The 17,279-nt window shown below is 43.2% G+C and overlaps 1 long non-coding RNA gene across 1 annotated transcript; it reads left to right on the top strand.

The window, feature by feature from the left end:
• Positions 1 to 859: 859 nt before the first annotated feature.
• LOC109901513 (uncharacterized) lies at positions 860 to 13,554 on the top strand. The gene is made up of 3 exons (XR_002256743.2): positions 860 to 1,023; positions 7,003 to 7,248; positions 11,070 to 13,554. It is a non-coding gene; the product is annotated as an uncharacterized LOC109901513 (long non-coding RNA).
• The last annotated feature ends 3,725 nt before the right edge of the window (positions 13,555 to 17,279 follow it).

The raw sequence follows: 17,279 nt of genomic DNA on the forward strand, positions 1-17,279 counted from the left end.
TACTCTGTGTGTGTGTGTCTGTGTGTGTAGGTTTGCACTTGTGTGTGTTTGTGCTTTTGTGCATAATTTTGACCCCAACCTTGAACATGCCCTCCCCAATTTACTGTGGAATCTCTGATAGATATGCAAACGCAAGAGGCAAACCTTTCTCTCTGTATCTTACAGTAAAACAGCTTTAATTTAAAAAATACATTTTGGACATGGTGGGGGGCGGCATTTGAAGCCATCACCCTCCTATGGAGCCAGTCCATGTGAGAGACTGCCTCACCATAGGGGTGGGCGAAAGGGGCGGAGAGGTGTGGTCTGGGAAGACTGGCGCCGTAACCAGTTTGGACTGGTTCGCCAGCCTGTGTGTTTTGATCAAGCCTCATGCTGATTATTTGACTTTGAGGAGTCAAGGCTTTGGCTGCCATGTTAAGGCCTGGCCGTCCAATCAAAGGCTTTGTAACAGCAGAACAGTGAGGGCGGATTGGCAGGGAAATGTTACAGTTAGTAAGTGGCCAATTGCTGATGAGTACTTTAAGCAGAGGGTCAGGAGGTTCTGGTATTTTTGTGAACTGTTAAGTACACTTTGATGAATGTTGATTCATTTAAAATAAGCAGCATTTATTACATTTTAGGTACTGCATGAATGTGACCAGACCTCTCTATAGAACTGATACAGTTTACTCACTGTGCACTTAAGTTTGAAAAGGGAAATGAAAGTCTTAATTTTTCTGATTGTTAACACTATTTTTCCTGATTATAGGTCAGAATCTGGCCCTTGCGTATCACCTGTGGCACAAGAGGATGGGCAGCCTTAGGGGTTGGTTGTTATCTTTGGTTATCTAGCTGTATGAGTGATGTACATTCTTCATAAAGCTAGATAACCGAAAGTAACAAGAATCCCATTACGCTCCTGAAAGGCATCAAGATCCCCAACACATATCCCCCATAATGCACCACCCCATTCTACCATTCACAGCAAAACAAGCAAAAAAATGGCCGTCATCATAGGACAATGGGAGCAGAAGAAAAAGTCAAGTAAGTCGTGTGATGTCATCCAATTGCACAGGTTTATGTGTGTATGTGTACGTGTGTGTGTCTTTTTAAACGCCGCTTGACAATTACAACTATCTGGTCTCTGTTATTGCCTCAAATATATCACAATTGCCTCTGAGAATTTTAGCAGCAGACTTGAGAGTTTGAGTATTTGTTGAGTTTCTTATAAATTTATTACATCTTTGAGTATTAGAATTGTTGATATTTCCCCCTGAGCCATATAGTTGGGAAAGCCTGATCTCTTTGAGATTGATCTCTAAAAATAATGAGCTATACACATGCCATACACATATTTCCTCATATTTGTACATGGCCGGTGGCATTGGTCCCTAGCAGCCCGGTTGGTCCAACAGGATCACTTGTAATCTAATAAGCCCCTGATCCCTCTGTGTGGGGCTGCACGCAGCGGCTTATCTTTACGATCACATGGCCAGCAGTGGTGGGCGGGTCCCAAAGAACCAACGGCAACCTGAATGGTGCTGACTGCGGACTTTGCCGAAGTGGTTAACAAATTGGTCAGTCAGTAGCTGCAAGTAACCATCCTACCGCTGTAGCAATTCTGTACTCGGCTGACGGGGTTTTAGTTAAAAGGCTGTTTGGAAAACAGGTGAAATGAATAGAAAGGATGGGTGCTGATTATAGCCTCTAATGTCATACGTTATTTGGATTGTGGAAGTTTACAATGGACTTTTTAAGTTAATCCCACGATCATCTCCCCTGCCAGCACATAGTCGAATGGACAGATTTGTTTGAGGCCAGTCTTGTTAAGCTAGATGGTTGTTTATTTGTTTTCTCCCCCTCTTTCGTTCATGTGGGAAGGTGTTTGATTTTGCTTTTGTTTGGGTGTTTGATTTGAGGTGACAGTTGGCTTGGTTGTGAATGGGCCATGGCGAAGCCTCCATTGCATGAGGTGCCACCATGTGGAAAGGCCTGATGGGTCTTGTTGAATGCCACTGTGTGCGGCTCTGTGGGGGAGTGGTCCGAGTGCAATCAACCGGAAACTGCCCCCAGTGACAGAGCCGTGAGAGAGGGAACAATCCGGGCCTCAGCCAATAGTGGGAGTAATTGGTCAATCAGATCTTCACACCTTCAATCAGTCATCAAGGCAATGATGTTGATTTCTTTTCAACTAGAAAAAGAATCATGTCGAGTGAGGCCTCCAGTATGATTTTTCTGTCTTTCGGCCAAATCAGCCTTCCATAGCTTCAAGACATTACAGAGAAATTGGAGAGTAAATTGTATACTATAGCACCAGTATGTTTGAAAAACACGTTATTCATCTGGAGATCAATGGCCTAAACAGGGTTTTAATCACATTTACTCGGCTAAATTTATACATTTTGAATTCTGCTTTGATAACAAACACAATACTTACTCCAATATGGCATGTCGGACTAGACTGAAACTCCTGTTGGAGCGTTTCTATAGCAACAACACTCACAATGTCAATTTTAGCGGGTTGTGCAGCGGTTCCTGCATGCTGCATTGCAGGTGCTGAGTGTGACATTTGAGCTCAGGGCTCAGTGAGGGAACGAGAGAGACGAGGGCCTTGACAGGAAGTGACAGGCGGTGATGTCACCTCCTCCGGTGGCACAGTGGTACCTGGCTCTTTGTCTGTTTTCCCTAGCTACTGTCATTACCAAAGGAAGAATCCAGGGGAACTGGAACAAGGCCCCAACGACTGTTATTGGCTGTTATCTGTGGTTGTATAGCTACATACATGCCGTTGTGGTTGTTCATGTGACAAATTGGCCTTTTACAAAGTGTTATGCAAGTAAAATTTGATTGATTGACAACATTTAAGGGTAGAGATTTTAGCAAAGTTAGATTAGCTTTCTGACATCAGTTTGTATTTATTTTTCAGACAGTAAAACAGTATTTTTTTCTCTCCAATTAGGTACAATTTGTACGATATGCATGAATACTATTTGAAGATAAGATGATATGAAGTCAGTGACAGATTCCCATAAAGGTGTGTGCGTGCACTGGTGCAGCTGTTTTGTTGGTGGCGATAAGGGGGATGACTGTGTGTGGCACAGTCATATCAAAAACAGTCCACACTAGCTAGGGACCCTAGAGTACGGTTGCAAAAATCCAGGGACTTTCTGGTTAGAGGATGCACGGAGTAAGGATGGAATAAACAAGAAAAACAGAATCTTCCAACCAGGATTTCTGGAACACCAGGGAGTTAATTGAATGTTTCTGGAATTTTGCAACACTACCCCAGAGGAAAGACAGCCTTTGCACTGCCTGCCTGAAAATGGCACAAAAACAGGAGTTCCACAAATCCTCCGGGACTCTACTGTAGCCCTGTCTGGAGTGGAGGGAGGGAAAGAGAGAGGGGGTAAAGAGAAAGAATGGAGGGAGGGAGAGGAGAGAGGAAGGGAGGCAGAGGGAGGGTTTAGTGGATTTGTCTTAGCTTTCAGGCTCTAGGCAAGCAGATTTAGACTCCAAGTGTCAAGTAGAAAAACAGGCATTGTGGCCGGGCCCTAGCGGCCCCCCACCAGTAGACTTTACAGTCAATAGACCTAGTCCACTTGTCACAGGGAGACAATGGGCTCCTTTACCACCCTTTCAGCACCTCCGGGTCCTAGCAGCCAGACGGGTTTCTGAAAAAGGCCCAGTGATTCTTGCCCCCTTTTCTCTGCCTCTTTTTTTTCTCAACAGAACACACCAACAGAGTTTGGAAAATGGCTTCACTGCTGGGCTGGTACAGAGGGGCAGACTTTTCCATTTCTAAAGCGGCCCCCGCCTCCCTGTCTCTCACAGAGAAATTCATGTATTTCAGGCGTTTACAGAAGTTAATGGACCCACCCAGACAAAGGAGATCAAGTTTGGTAACTTAGCAGTAACAGGTGTACTTTGACTTGGTTCGGACCACACCGGAGGTGGGTGCTATTGTTGGGCCCGTTGTTCTGTTTCCTCCCTGACAGTTTCGACTTGTGTGGAGATAAAGATGGAACTGCTTTACGGCCTTTGACAATCTGCTTTATATGTTTCCTCTTGGAAGTTAGTGCTGGGAGTTTGTTTGGCCTAGCTGTCCAAGATCAGTCTCTTATCATTTCTCAGTCTTTGAAAATACTTCTCAGTTTTGCTACAATTCATCATTGATTTGCCAAGAAGTCTCCAAAGGGAGACAGGAGCTATGTTTAGATCACCCTCCACTGTTTCCCCAGGGAGCTAGTGAAGGGTAAACAATCCAAATAGAGAAATATCAGAAGGATTACAGAACACTATACATTCTAGCATTTAGAACAATGTACTCAACTGGAAATGCTGTAACATAGGATGCATTTTTAGAAAAAAGCAAATCATTTTCTGAATATTTTAACAGTTAGGAAAAAGAGCCTCTCAACAAAAAGAGAAAGATTACATTTTCAGAAGTTGGGCAAGTATTGCACAAACTGAAACAAACTATTTCAGTCTTGAATAAAGCTTTTGGACAGAGCCTGACAGAGCCTCAGTCCACAGAAGGCCATTCTGGTGAAATTACTTGTCAGAACGTCATGTGAAGGGGCTGTTCAGACCGAAGCGGCTTTGGCAGCCATTGTCTTGTTCTCGCTCACACACCTACGAGTCCAGAGTAAGCACACAATTTCATTGTTCCCTGAGCTGTTAATATCAGAGGCTTCACAATGGAGCCCATTCGCCATATTTGCATATGGCACTTTTCCAACAAGGACTCAGAGCGGGCTTGAAAGCCGGCCCACTTTAGTGCCAATGGCAAAAAAAATGTCAAGTGCCAATTAGGAGAGGTTTGCCACCATTCAGTGGTACCCCACCCCCTCTACTACTGCCCCTCCCTTCCTCCTAGCCTACTCTCTCATACTCCCAAACCCCTTCCCTTCACCTCTATCCCTACTCCCCCATTACAGCCTACAAAATAGTGTGTCCCTACTGGCACCCTGAAACGAAAGCTGCCTCCTTCCTCTAGCCTGAGAGTGAAAACAAATAGCAGCTCTCTCCTCCCCGATTAGTCTGCTCGTTGGTTTACCAAATGCCATGTATAGGCTAGGCTGGTAGCTAGTTAATAGATTCCAACCCAGATTGGTGAAGTTAGTTTGTAGCTCTTGGGCTACTTGCATGTGTAGCTTGGCCCGGAGAATGACATAGAAAAGCACCACTACAACATGTTTGACTATATACAATAGCTTCAGCAACCTCTTCATCAACCTCTTCATCAACCTAGCATGTTGATACTGTAGCATTGTTGTCTTTGTTATGATGAAGTTTCACAACATTTGATCTCATACAGCCAACCATCTGTGACTCCAACACCATATTTCGGACAGCAATCCCCTTTTAGGTCACAGCCTTCCACTGTATGACATTATATTTTCACATGTAATCACATAACCTTTCATGTGGTTTTGGAACGACTTACAGTACATGTGGGGATATTTCACATGATTACATAGGTGATGCCCTGCAAACAAAAGGTCCCATAGTCGCAGTGTTTTTAATTGACATATTTGACACAAATGATTATATTGTGTATGTTTATTTATACAGTAATTATTATTTAACATGTCCTCACCTGGGATATGAACTCACAACCTCTTGGTTCATGGCATTACGTACAATATTCCTTTCTACACCACCGTGTCTGTGTCAGTAACTGATTTCACCTCTATTCCTACACTTTGTACTTCAAAGTAAATCTCAGCTTTGTTAATAATACACCATTATATTTATCATAGTGATTCAGGACAAAGTGAATAATATGCCCCACCAACGTTAGACAACTATACAGAAAACACCCAAATTGATGAAAGAAGTAAAGGAAATCAATGATGAGATAATAGTCAGGTTAATTTAGAACTAAAATAGCAGCGCCAGATGGCACTTTTTTTGCTAATTGCAGAGATGCATTGTAGGTAATTAATCTGTAGAGGACTTCTGAGAATACTACAGACTTTGTGACACAGCAGAAAGACCAGCGTACTCCAAATATAGAGAGTGTCATTTCAAAAGTCAGCACTACGTCATCAAATGTCATCATATTGATTAAATATACAGTATTGCACTATTTTAGTGTACCCCTTACCTTAAATCTCCAATACCTTTACAAAAAAAAACATGAAAAGAGACAAGTGAGGTTAGTTGTTCACATGTGAAACCATATTTTCTTTTCACGTGTGGAGAATAACAGGTTTTCACCTCATGTGAATTGTAGTAAAAACAACATGTGAAATTTGCAGTTTCACGTGAAAAACTTTCAAAAATGTTGCATCCCCATGTTGTCACATGTCTTTCACGAGACCATGTTTTCACGTGTAGTTTCATGTTATCACATATTGCTTTTACATGTTGGCCATGTTATCACATTAACTTCACATAAAATCACGTGATCACATGTGAAATTGATGTGTTTTTTTCAATAACGGAGCTCAAGTCCTTGTTGCGTCCTTGAATGAAAGTGAAGACATTGTGGAATGGCTGAAAAGCCTATGTTACCTGGAGCAATCTCCTTGCTTACTATTGCAGATGATGTGAGTCTGAACTTAACTTCATGTGAAACTTGTATGATATCAAGCATGATGTTAAAATACAGTGCAGTCACAGAAAAAAGATAAGTCATCTTCATAATACAAAAGGTAATCTTGTTTGTCCAATTTGGGCCACCGTTGTTCCTCCACATACCATTTACCTGATTTACCGCCTCCTGCCACTCAAAAGGATTTCCCCCCCTGTTCTTTTTCTCTTTCATTCTTTCATTCAATCTCTGTGTCAATTTTTTTTCTTCCCAGGCTTGATTCTCAGATGGTTGGATCTGATTTGCATGCATTTGCATAATGAAAGTCATTTGCATGCTCAGGGGCAGACTGTACCATGAGAAAAGACATGTGTGGGTGCGTGTATACATACATATGCATGTATGTGTATCTCGGCTGGTTAAACCACATACTCACATTTTCTCTTTTTGCCTCATCTCTTTCCCTATTCTTATTTTTTGTGCAGACTACCAACACCACCGTGACAGAATGCTTGCAAAATGAGACTGAAAAACAGGGAGAGGATGAGAGGTTGCTGTTGACTCTGACTCCCTCTTCTCGCCCTCCTCCGTATCGCCTCTCCCCTTCTCCCCTCCCTCGCTTCATCCTCAGCTGCCTTCCCCATTCCCCTGTACCGCGAGACGTAGCCCACGCCACCATCTTAGGACGACGCTCGCTGGCATGAAATGGAAGTGAGGACCAGAGAGAGCAGGTAACAATAACAGTCCTGCACCCGCCATGCTGCATCATGCCTTCATAACACCACCACCACCCCATCCTTTCCTTCTCCTCCGGACCCTCCCTTCTCTCTCGCTCCCTCCCTCTGCCAGGCTGGCCTTGCCTTTAAGCACCCCAGATGTGTTTGCTAATTGCAGAAATTACGGGACGCGTTGATGGGGGGGGGGGGGGGGGGGCAGGCAGGCTGGGGTTTTTGTGTGTGTGCTTGCATTAAATCACTCCTTGCTCTCGCTCTCTCTCAGGAGGCATTCAGTGGGCATCTGTGCTCTGAACAGCCCAGTTTTCTTCCCATTTGGGAGTTGTTGTGCCATCCTCTTCACACACATGCCCGACATGGCGACGGCTGCCATTTTGGTTGAAATACGCGGGCCGTATTCCCTGGTCAGAATATCTGAGACATGAATGTTCAACATTTAGCATATTACACAAGATAGTTACACCCAGAGACTTTTAACCAATATTAGCTAGGGCTATATTATATCATCATCACTATTCTTATTATCAATAGTAATCAAAGAGACAGTATGCTTTTTGCAATATTTATTTTCACCAAGTCTTATCATTCCATTTTTGTAATTAATGATCCTAATTTGCTGACATGTAAACATTTACGCTAATGACGGTTTAGTTAAAAATGTTAAAAGCAGTTCAGAGCATATCTATAAAGGAGAAAACTGTGACACCCATGAGCCAGCGTATGCTACTCAGACAGAGACTGCAGTACAACATCAACACAGAGAGAAAGGGACCAGGAGAGAGCGAGTGTGGTTGAGAGACAGAGAGTGGGAGCGAGAAAGGCAGAGGCCGAATGAGAGTATGACAGCGAGGTCTCAGTGGAGGAAAGCTGTCTTTGTGTTGGTGGGTGAGGTTTTGGGGGAGCTGGTGCTGAGACAAGTCATGTATTGTTCTCCTAAGCAAGCTTGTTGTAGCAACTCCTTTATTCCGAGCAGGGAGCTGCAAGTTTAAAAACCGCTTAATAACCAAAACACCAATTAGAGTCGGCTGGGCCCGATTAAATAAGGCAGCCGGTAAACAATGTGTGCCATTGTCCGTGCCTCACAGAGAGAACTCCCTTTGTTTGTGTCTGCGTACTGGAGGTCGAGACAGTGCTACCTCCAAGATACTGTACAGTGCCAGAGCATTGCTAATGGATAGGCTACTGAGTTACTACCCATGCATATGGACGGTGAAACACTAGAGTGCTATTAAGTCTGTCTCGTCGCCAATCCCACCAAGGTGTTCCGCTGCATGAGGTCTACAGAGACATTGCTGTTAGGACTAGACATAATGAATTTATTAAGGATATTCAAATAAACTATAGCAGCTGATTAAGCCAAATGTGGAGATAGAAAAAAATCCTGACAAAACCAACAACATTCAACGTTTCTATGTTGGGGAGCCAGTCTAACAAAACATCACATGAGAATCTTAGTAGTAACAGTGCCTAGTCTAATGCAAACCCACTAATCACGGGCAGTCTCTGTAAACAGGTGGTAGATTGAGCAGGGGCCAGGGCCATTCTCAATTTACTGTGTAAATTATGCAGAGCCCAAAACAATACAAACAGTAGACAGTAGAGTGGCTGGCGTTGGGTAATGAGATGATGTGTGGCCTGTGCGGGCTGGGAGCGAGGCGAGTCGAGGGGGTGGGTGGGCACAGTCAGCAGCTTGCGTCTGAGTGTGCGGGTCTGGAGGGCTGGAGTTTGGGCAGGGGGCAGACACTGTCCCGTCTGCACAAACCCCTCCTGCCTAGACTAGGGGGTGGGGCTAGGCAGCTGGGACATGGAGCACCCTCCCCCATAGCTCCAGAGAAAGCTCCAATCTTGGGAACTTCTGTGGCAGGCAGAGGTCCCCCCAATATTGGCACGTAGGGGCCCCCTAAAATCTGTCTGTGTCTGTGGGTCCCACTCACCCCCTCCCTCCTGTCTCCCCACAGCCCCCCAAGCCCACACCTCCCTCCCAACTCCCTGCTTCTCTCCCCAATGTGACGATGGGGGCCTGGGAAGGACTTGAAGTTCACGGCCAGACCTCCTATTGAGCTGACAGGCTGACTGTTTGCTCAATTCGACTCCCTATTCAAGACTGAGCTGGAGGGGTAGTTTAAGGGGTGTACGGTGGGGGTGTTGGTGTTGGTGGGGGGGACACCACAGTGCTGTGACTATTCATTCAGAGGGAGAGACAAGTGAATGGAGAGAGAGGAAAGGCCAGGAAGAAGATAAAGGGTAGAAGGGAGGGGAGAATAGACAGGGTGCATAAATAAGAGTGAGGATTCCGTGCACAAAGTTTGCTCTGAGCAGTGTGTGTCCCCTCTCACACTCCCTTAGACTCTTAATTACCAGCGTCCTCCACTCTACTCTCCCCCCCCCTCTCACAATCATTCTCATCATCCTGTATGTCCCCCTGTCCCCCTTGTTTTATTGGCCCACATGCTGGGGTTGTAAATTTACCATTAACTAGCTCATTCACCATAGGCCACTCAACAAAAACAAGACCATGCTTCCCAATAACTCAAACCGACACCAATACCCTAAACCGCTTTTGTGACACCCCTTCTGTCTCATTTTGCGTTTCATTGGAAATGTCCTTCCTTTACTTGTAGTTAGCCTACTGACATACAGTACATATTACACTTCTATCGAGATGCTATCTGGCATGGCTAACATGATTCTGGGTAATAGCTAATATGGCTAACATGATTCTAGCTCATAGCTAATATGGCTAACATGATGCTAGCTAGTTAGCATGCTGGCTCTACCCATTGTAGTTTTGAAACCAGACAACCACAAACATCATGGCTGGTTCTCTATGTACTCTATGACCCTTGGGTAAGATTTTGAGTTGCTTGTCTGAGTGGCTCTAAAATAAAAGGGCCCCCAGCTCTCAGAAGTCCCTCAGTCTCAGCTCCTACAGCTTAGGGTGTGTCACATGCTTCCTCTTTGCATTATGGCCCCTTAGCGTACCAGGCTCCCGGCAGTGCCTTTCAACTTCACCCTCAATCCCCTTGGCTAGCTGGCAGGCTGCGCCCGGCACACAGAGCCGGGCTTACCTCAGCTACAACCAGACCAGGCGCACCTAAGGCCACTTGTCAGAAACTCCCGGATGGTTTTTGCTATATAAAAGAGACTGGCCGCTCACTAGGAAATATTTGAACACATAATGTACTGGCTTTATTTTGAATTTGTTTTATATATGGTGGTGTTTTAACCAGTGGTTGGAACTGGTTCAGGGAACAGAACCGAAAACCAGAAAATTACAAAGTATGTCAAGGATCTCTAGTGTTCCGGAACAGAACTGTTATTTTCAAATCTTGAGAACTGGTGAATAATGTTATTTTTTGTTCCAAAAATATCCCTAATGTCTAGTATATAATTCTGCAATTCAGTTCTGATGCTAGTAATAGCCTATACACACTCCCAATTCATGTTCCTCCATGTCCTCCGCTTAATCTCGCACTCTCCCCACCTGTGAAACTTCAGTCGCATCATCTCTGACCAATTAAACATGCAAACAACTAGCCTACCTGTTCCATAGCAAGATGATCTATCCGTGCTAATTGGTGAGGTAAAATAACAAGCTAAATATAAAAACGATGTCGATTTCACAAATTAAAAATATAAAAAATGTTTCAAAAACTATATGAACCACTACTTTTTTCTTCTTCAACCGGTTCAGGACTTTATTATGCTGACGGGAACACTGGAACGGAACAAATAATATAAGGGTTCTGTTCAGGAACGATTGGAAAATCATTTTGGTTCCAACCCCTGCTTCTAACATACATTTTTTCCCCCTCCAGGCAAATAATGGTCCAGAACACTGATAGAAGGCAGAAAGAACAGCGAGCAGTAATCCATTGGGAGAAGAAAAGTTGCCCACAAACTACCAACCCATCCCTAGTATTTGCAATGGAACAGGCCCATTACAACAATGTTTGTCCACTATACTCCGAATTGTGCCCCAACATTTGAGGTGACGTGTGGTTGGACCTCCGGCCTGGGTTTTGTTATCCAGCAAGGGCCAATCTGGATTGGTTTTGTTTCCTTTCCTAAGCCAATAAGAAAGTGGGTTGGTGGCGTGGAAAACAAGAGCAAATATCTCAGGATCCAAGATGAACAGAGAAGCAGTGATTCTTGGAAACACTGTGCTATGAATGAGATACATTACATGTGCTGTGTACCTACAGTATTTGCTTGCAGCCTCAATAACATCTACACAAAACATTAAGAACACCTGCTCTTTCCATGACAGACTGACCATTTGAATCCAGGTGAAAGCTATGATCCCTTATTGATGTCACTTGTTAAATCCACTTCAATCAGTGTAGATGAAGGGAAGGAGACAGGTTAAAGAAGGATTTTTAAGCCTTGAGAAAATTGAGACATGGATTGTGTATGTGTAACATTCAGAGGGTGAATGGGCAAGACAAAATATGTAAGTGTCTTTGAACGGGGTATGGTAGTAGGTGCCAGGCGCACCGGTTTGTGTCAAGAACTGAAACACTGCTGGGTTTTTCACACTTAACAGTTTCCTGTGTGTATCAAGAATGGTCCACCAGTCAAAGGACATCCAGCCAACTTGACACAACTGTGGGAAGTATTGGAGTCAACATAGGCCAGCATCCCTGTTGAACGCTTTTCGACACCTTGTAGAGTCCCATGCCCAGACGAATTGAGGCTGCAACACAATAGTAGGAAGGTGTCCTTAAATGTTTTGTACACTCAGTGTATGTTACATGTGAGGAAATGTTCCTTGCAATACAGATTCTTAAGTGCAAACATTTATATAATAGCATAGAGCACTTTACTACTACTACTACTACTACTACTACTACTTTAATTTAAAGTGATTAACAATGTATGAATAGAGTCCATGGTGTTGCATGGGAATGTTGTATAACAAGCTGTATAAATAACATAGACCTACCTAGATCATTACGGTTAGAATTTTAGCCCATTTTTATGTTTGTTTTATTATTTACTAGTTGCTATGACTGACAGATACATGAATGTGAGACCCACGGCAGCAGTGAAGAATACTGCACTGCGATTAGATGGCTCCGTGTGTCATATGACACACAGGCGAATGGGAGAGCTGTTGTCTTTATACTCTATGCAACTGTTTTTGGTACCAAATATATTGGGCAAGCCGTCAACTGGATTATTTTTGGGCGAACAATCTCATGAAATATTATGCTGTTTATTCAGTTTTCTCTCACAGTGTAGTTTTTTTTTTTACACTCAATCTGCCAATTTAGGATGTATGTGTGTGTGTGTGTGTGTGTGTGTGTGTGTGTGTGTGTGTGTGTGAGAGAAAGTGAGAGAGAGAGAGAGAGAGAGAGAGAGGGAGAGGGAGAGAGAGAGAAAGTTAGACATTACAGATGAACATAACACATTTGATTTATAAAACAAATTGTGGAGAGACATTTTAGTTAGAATTTTTCAATAACAGAATTGAATATGCTGGCCCTAAGCCTCTGCCAACGCAAATCAGTGTAGGAATTACACATCTAATATTCTTGATGGCAGAGCTCTGTTTGATCAGCAGTGCGGTTTATAGGGAGTAAGCTAGGCTGCACTGGCAGAACATACTAAACCACTAAAGCTTTCCAAGTAGGCTTTGAATGCAGTAGCCTGGCTTTCCCTAGCAAACCACATCAGCGTAATACAAGGTACTTTAGAGTAAGACATGATAAATATAGAGATTTCAAAGGCTTCCTTCATTTCCTGTCCTTGACATTATCGCATACACGCGCACACACACACACAAACACACACACACACAATGCACACACACACACGATACACATGCGAGCAAATGCAATAATGCAAGCACTATCATAGACTAGTTTGTTTTATATACATTTTCAGAAAGTGCCATATTTTTATTCCAATTGATAATCTATGCAAATCTTTGAAGTATTTTCTTTAGCAATCTATTCGGGTGCTTGTACAATTGAGTTGAGTTGGTCTGAATTTGTAAATGTATTATTTTGATAATCACAATGCTATAGTATTACTTATCTGCCTGGATAATCTTGAAATTAAAAAAATTTGTGGTCGCTGAAGTTATTCAATAATGATATGTTTCTTGTTTTGTTTTGCACCAAGATGAAATGTCTATTCAGATATTTTGAAGCAACCGGTGTTGTTTGTTATATGCAATCTAATATGTATTATGTAATGCTAGAATGCACTGAATGAACCACGTGTGCCTTTGTATGAAAAACAAACTGTCTTGTCATGGATTAGTAATAAAAGTTTACATTGAAAACAAACAGAAAACAACAGTTTTGTTCTATTTCTGTCCATCGTCATGAATCTATTGGCATGTAAGAAGACAAGGTGGAGGAAAGAAAATTACTGACAGAATATCACAAGACATACTAGCCCTACTTTGAAGCTGTTAGCAGATTTACTATTAACTCAGAGCCAGGACTGGAAGATTTGATTGCCAAATTCCACAGGACTAAGGATCTTATATGTTTAGTGTTGAGCTACTTGAGATCATAATAATTGTGATAAAAAGTCAAATCTAAAAAGTAAAATTCCAATTCAATACATAATTGAGATGGATATTTTTGTAAATGCAATCCACAATTGCTCTCATTTATTTTATTTTACTCAACACAAAGAACTCAAAGACTCAAGGGCAAAAAACCCTCAATACACACACGCACGCACACACGCACGCACACACACACGCACACACACACACACACAACCCTACTCAGGTGTGTAGTCCTCTGTGTACTGCATGTCACAGTGTACCGTCCCCCTGAGATGTCTGACACCACATATGGCAAATGTGCCAACACTGGCATATGGGCCCTCACAAGTCACTACCATTGTCATGTTAAAGAGTCTGCTGACCCTAGTGTATAGGACTGTAAATATACTGTAAAACAAATGCAACCCTAACGGCATAGGTTTATCAAGCAGTTGTTTTCATTTCATGAATCTTTGTGCAATTGAATGTAAACATTTTAATGCTGCAAGCATGGCGATACAAGATTTTGATTTCCACATTGGATAGTGTTGGAGTTCTAGAAGAAACTCTACTGTTTTGTATAGCTATGGCCAGCATAAAACCATTGGCTGTACAAATTAACATCCACTCCATGCAAATATTATAGTGCCCTTATTAACTGGGCCAGGTTGCAAATACATTATGTTCCAGGCGTTAACATCCAGTCTTTTGTGACATCTCCCCTCGCCCTCCATGTTTCTTGGCGGTGTTGTCGTCCTCATAATCTAATTCACTGGTTTCTGTCAACCCGCCAAGAGACAAGTTGCATTAGCTGAGCGCTATAGGCTTTAATGAACTGAGCCGTGGTGTTAAGCACATTTGAGCCAAGCTAGCTACACAACGGAACTGTTGTCGGACTGATGGTGGTTTATGGTCTGAGCTAGCTGCTGCTTGGACTCACAGGTTGGTCAGGGTCAGGTCCAGGGTAAAGTCACCCAGCTTGTCTGTGAAACGCTCCTGCTACTCGTCAAGATACCACCCGGCTTATTTTGTAGCCCCGTCATCCATTGGCATCACTCCAACAAGGGGAAACCATGGAAAATAGAGGAAGAATTCAATGTTCTATAATCATATGGGCTACAAATTGTATGGGCTCTGTGAGCCTCATTTGACGATGCACAATGTTGATTTGCAATACTTGAGGTCACTTGCCATTTTATTGACTGATAATGTGAATGCTTCGAACAAAGGATTAGCATGCACAAATAAGGAGATGCTATAGTTAGTTAACATTTAGAGGGTATAGTCTTCTTTCGGGAGAAGCATGCGTTAGCTACATCTAACATGAGAGCGATGTATGAATACAGACTCTTAGGCATTCCAAGATGGCGGCAACTGTCGGTCAACATAGCTTTAACCTGATACGTAAAATGGAAGATTCACATTTCTGACCATAGCTGTTTGATGGACAGTGGCACCAGGGCCAGCGCCAAGGGAGTACAGAGGGGAAAATCGGCGGGTTTTGGTAGTTGTCCAAGGGGCAGGAATTCGGGTACTGCTCCTTTCATAGGTTCCTCAGCATCATCATTACCATGCAGGAATGTGCCCCTAGGAGTCCATTCTGTGTGGTTTTAGAGGGAAACGCATTCTCAACCTATCACTATGGACCGAGGATGCGTGTCCTTGGATCCAACTGTGGTCAGTGCCAAGTATAAGCAGTCACCCTGTTCAAATAATTTTGACCTCTTGAAGCGGTTGTTTGTCCATAGTTTGCTGCTTTTGCCATCTTTCGTTGCACGGCCATTCCATGCAGTGAGCAAAAAGACAGTGGCCAGAGGTGCATGCTAAAATGATGATAAATATGTAATCAACATAAAAAATGTATCAACAGAAGAACGAAATAAAGTAACAAAGCACTGTGCTGAAATATCAATGGATCAAGTGAAAAGCATTGATCACTGATCAATTGTGGCCACTGTCTTTGTTTTTTTTTGGGTGCATCAAGTGAATCCTGTCCTGGAATGTCAAATAGCTTGGCCAGAGCTGGCGAATGGAGGCAGTAAGTAATGTGAGTAATGTTTTCTCTTTCACAGCCCTCTCAACCCCCTGCATCCTCCTCAACCGCCAAAACGTCCCTCCAAACTTTACGGTGATGTCATTCATATGCAAAAGAGGTTTGCTTTCAGTGAGTGAGTGAATGAATGTGTGTGCGTGCACATGTTACTCGAGTGGTCAATTCCATTACTTGAAGGACCATTACACTTGCCTGTCACTAACCAAAAGACCTGAGAAAACTGTGTAGACCTAAATCACCCTCCTCCTATCATCCCCCACCTCCATTTACTCATCCTCACTATCAAGTTATTTTGGCACAAACCTTGTTTGGATCCTCTTAAAATATTACTTATCATTTGTTCTTGAGCAATCGTATAGATGAACACTCTCAAGGCTCTCAACAGGACACAGGATTGTTGAGGCTAACTAAGTATAGCCTACTATAACTATTTAACAAGCGGGATCTAGTTTACTTCTGTCCTTAATTATGACAATAGCATTAGTAAAGGGAATTGGTGGAAGGCCAAATGCAATCAAGGAAACTCAAAAGGTTTGTTATACAATCTCGTAAAATTAAACGGCATTCGGCCATGTTTGCTCAGTGCAAAGCACTCAACTTTCAATTGGTGTGGTCGAGGGGAAGTTTAACAGTCACTGAGGGGTTAGGCTCACTCAATAACTATCCCAAATCAACATTGCTGTTGTTGAAAGGGTCTTGACGGTCTTGATCTCTCCTTGAGCGACAGAAATCCTATCATCTTGTATTTGGTTTCGACCTACATCAACTGTGCCTCCACTCCAATTGCAGCTTCTCTTTAACATAGAATATTTCTGGGTCAGATGTTGAAACCATAAAGTAAGTTAGTTATGGAGAATTATATTAAACAGTGCTGATTGGATTTGATTGTTGTTTGAATACCAATCAATCCCTTTAGAGAATGGATGAAATCTGACACTTTTGACAGATTCTGAAACGTGTGTCTAGTGTCATGGGAAGGCAGAAAGCTAGTGAAGCTTCTCCCTTAATCCCTTAAAAACAAAATAAGAAATCTGAGATCTAGTGTGTGGGAACAGAACCCTGAGTCAAATTAGCATACACACACACTGGTATTGGATGGGACCAGAAGGGTGTCCCGAAAGCAGCCATGGAAGGTCTGAGGAAGGCCACTCTAATAGGCGGAGGAGGCGAGAGAAGAGAGGGGCTGGGGGGTGCGAAGAGAGGCGCGAAGAGTTAATGCAGACAGTTCAACAAAGGCATCCACCGCCATCAGGGCAGAGAGGAGTACGGGAAAAGAGCCGGGGTCAAGGGGAACTCAGGGGGGTTCAAGTTCAAGGCAACTGTCACTGTCTGCATTTTAACCGCCGTACCACACCCACCCAGTTCTTCTACTCCCATTGGTACCCCCATTCTCTCCTCTTCCCAACATTAAATCTGAGGCTAAACACAAATTCCCTTTTGTCTCACTACTGCCCTATCGGCAGAATA

This window comes from Oncorhynchus kisutch, linkage group LG13 (genome assembly GCF_002021735.2).
Source record: "Oncorhynchus kisutch isolate 150728-3 linkage group LG13, Okis_V2, whole genome shotgun sequence".
NCBI lineage: Eukaryota > Metazoa > Chordata > Actinopteri > Salmoniformes > Salmonidae > Oncorhynchus > Oncorhynchus kisutch.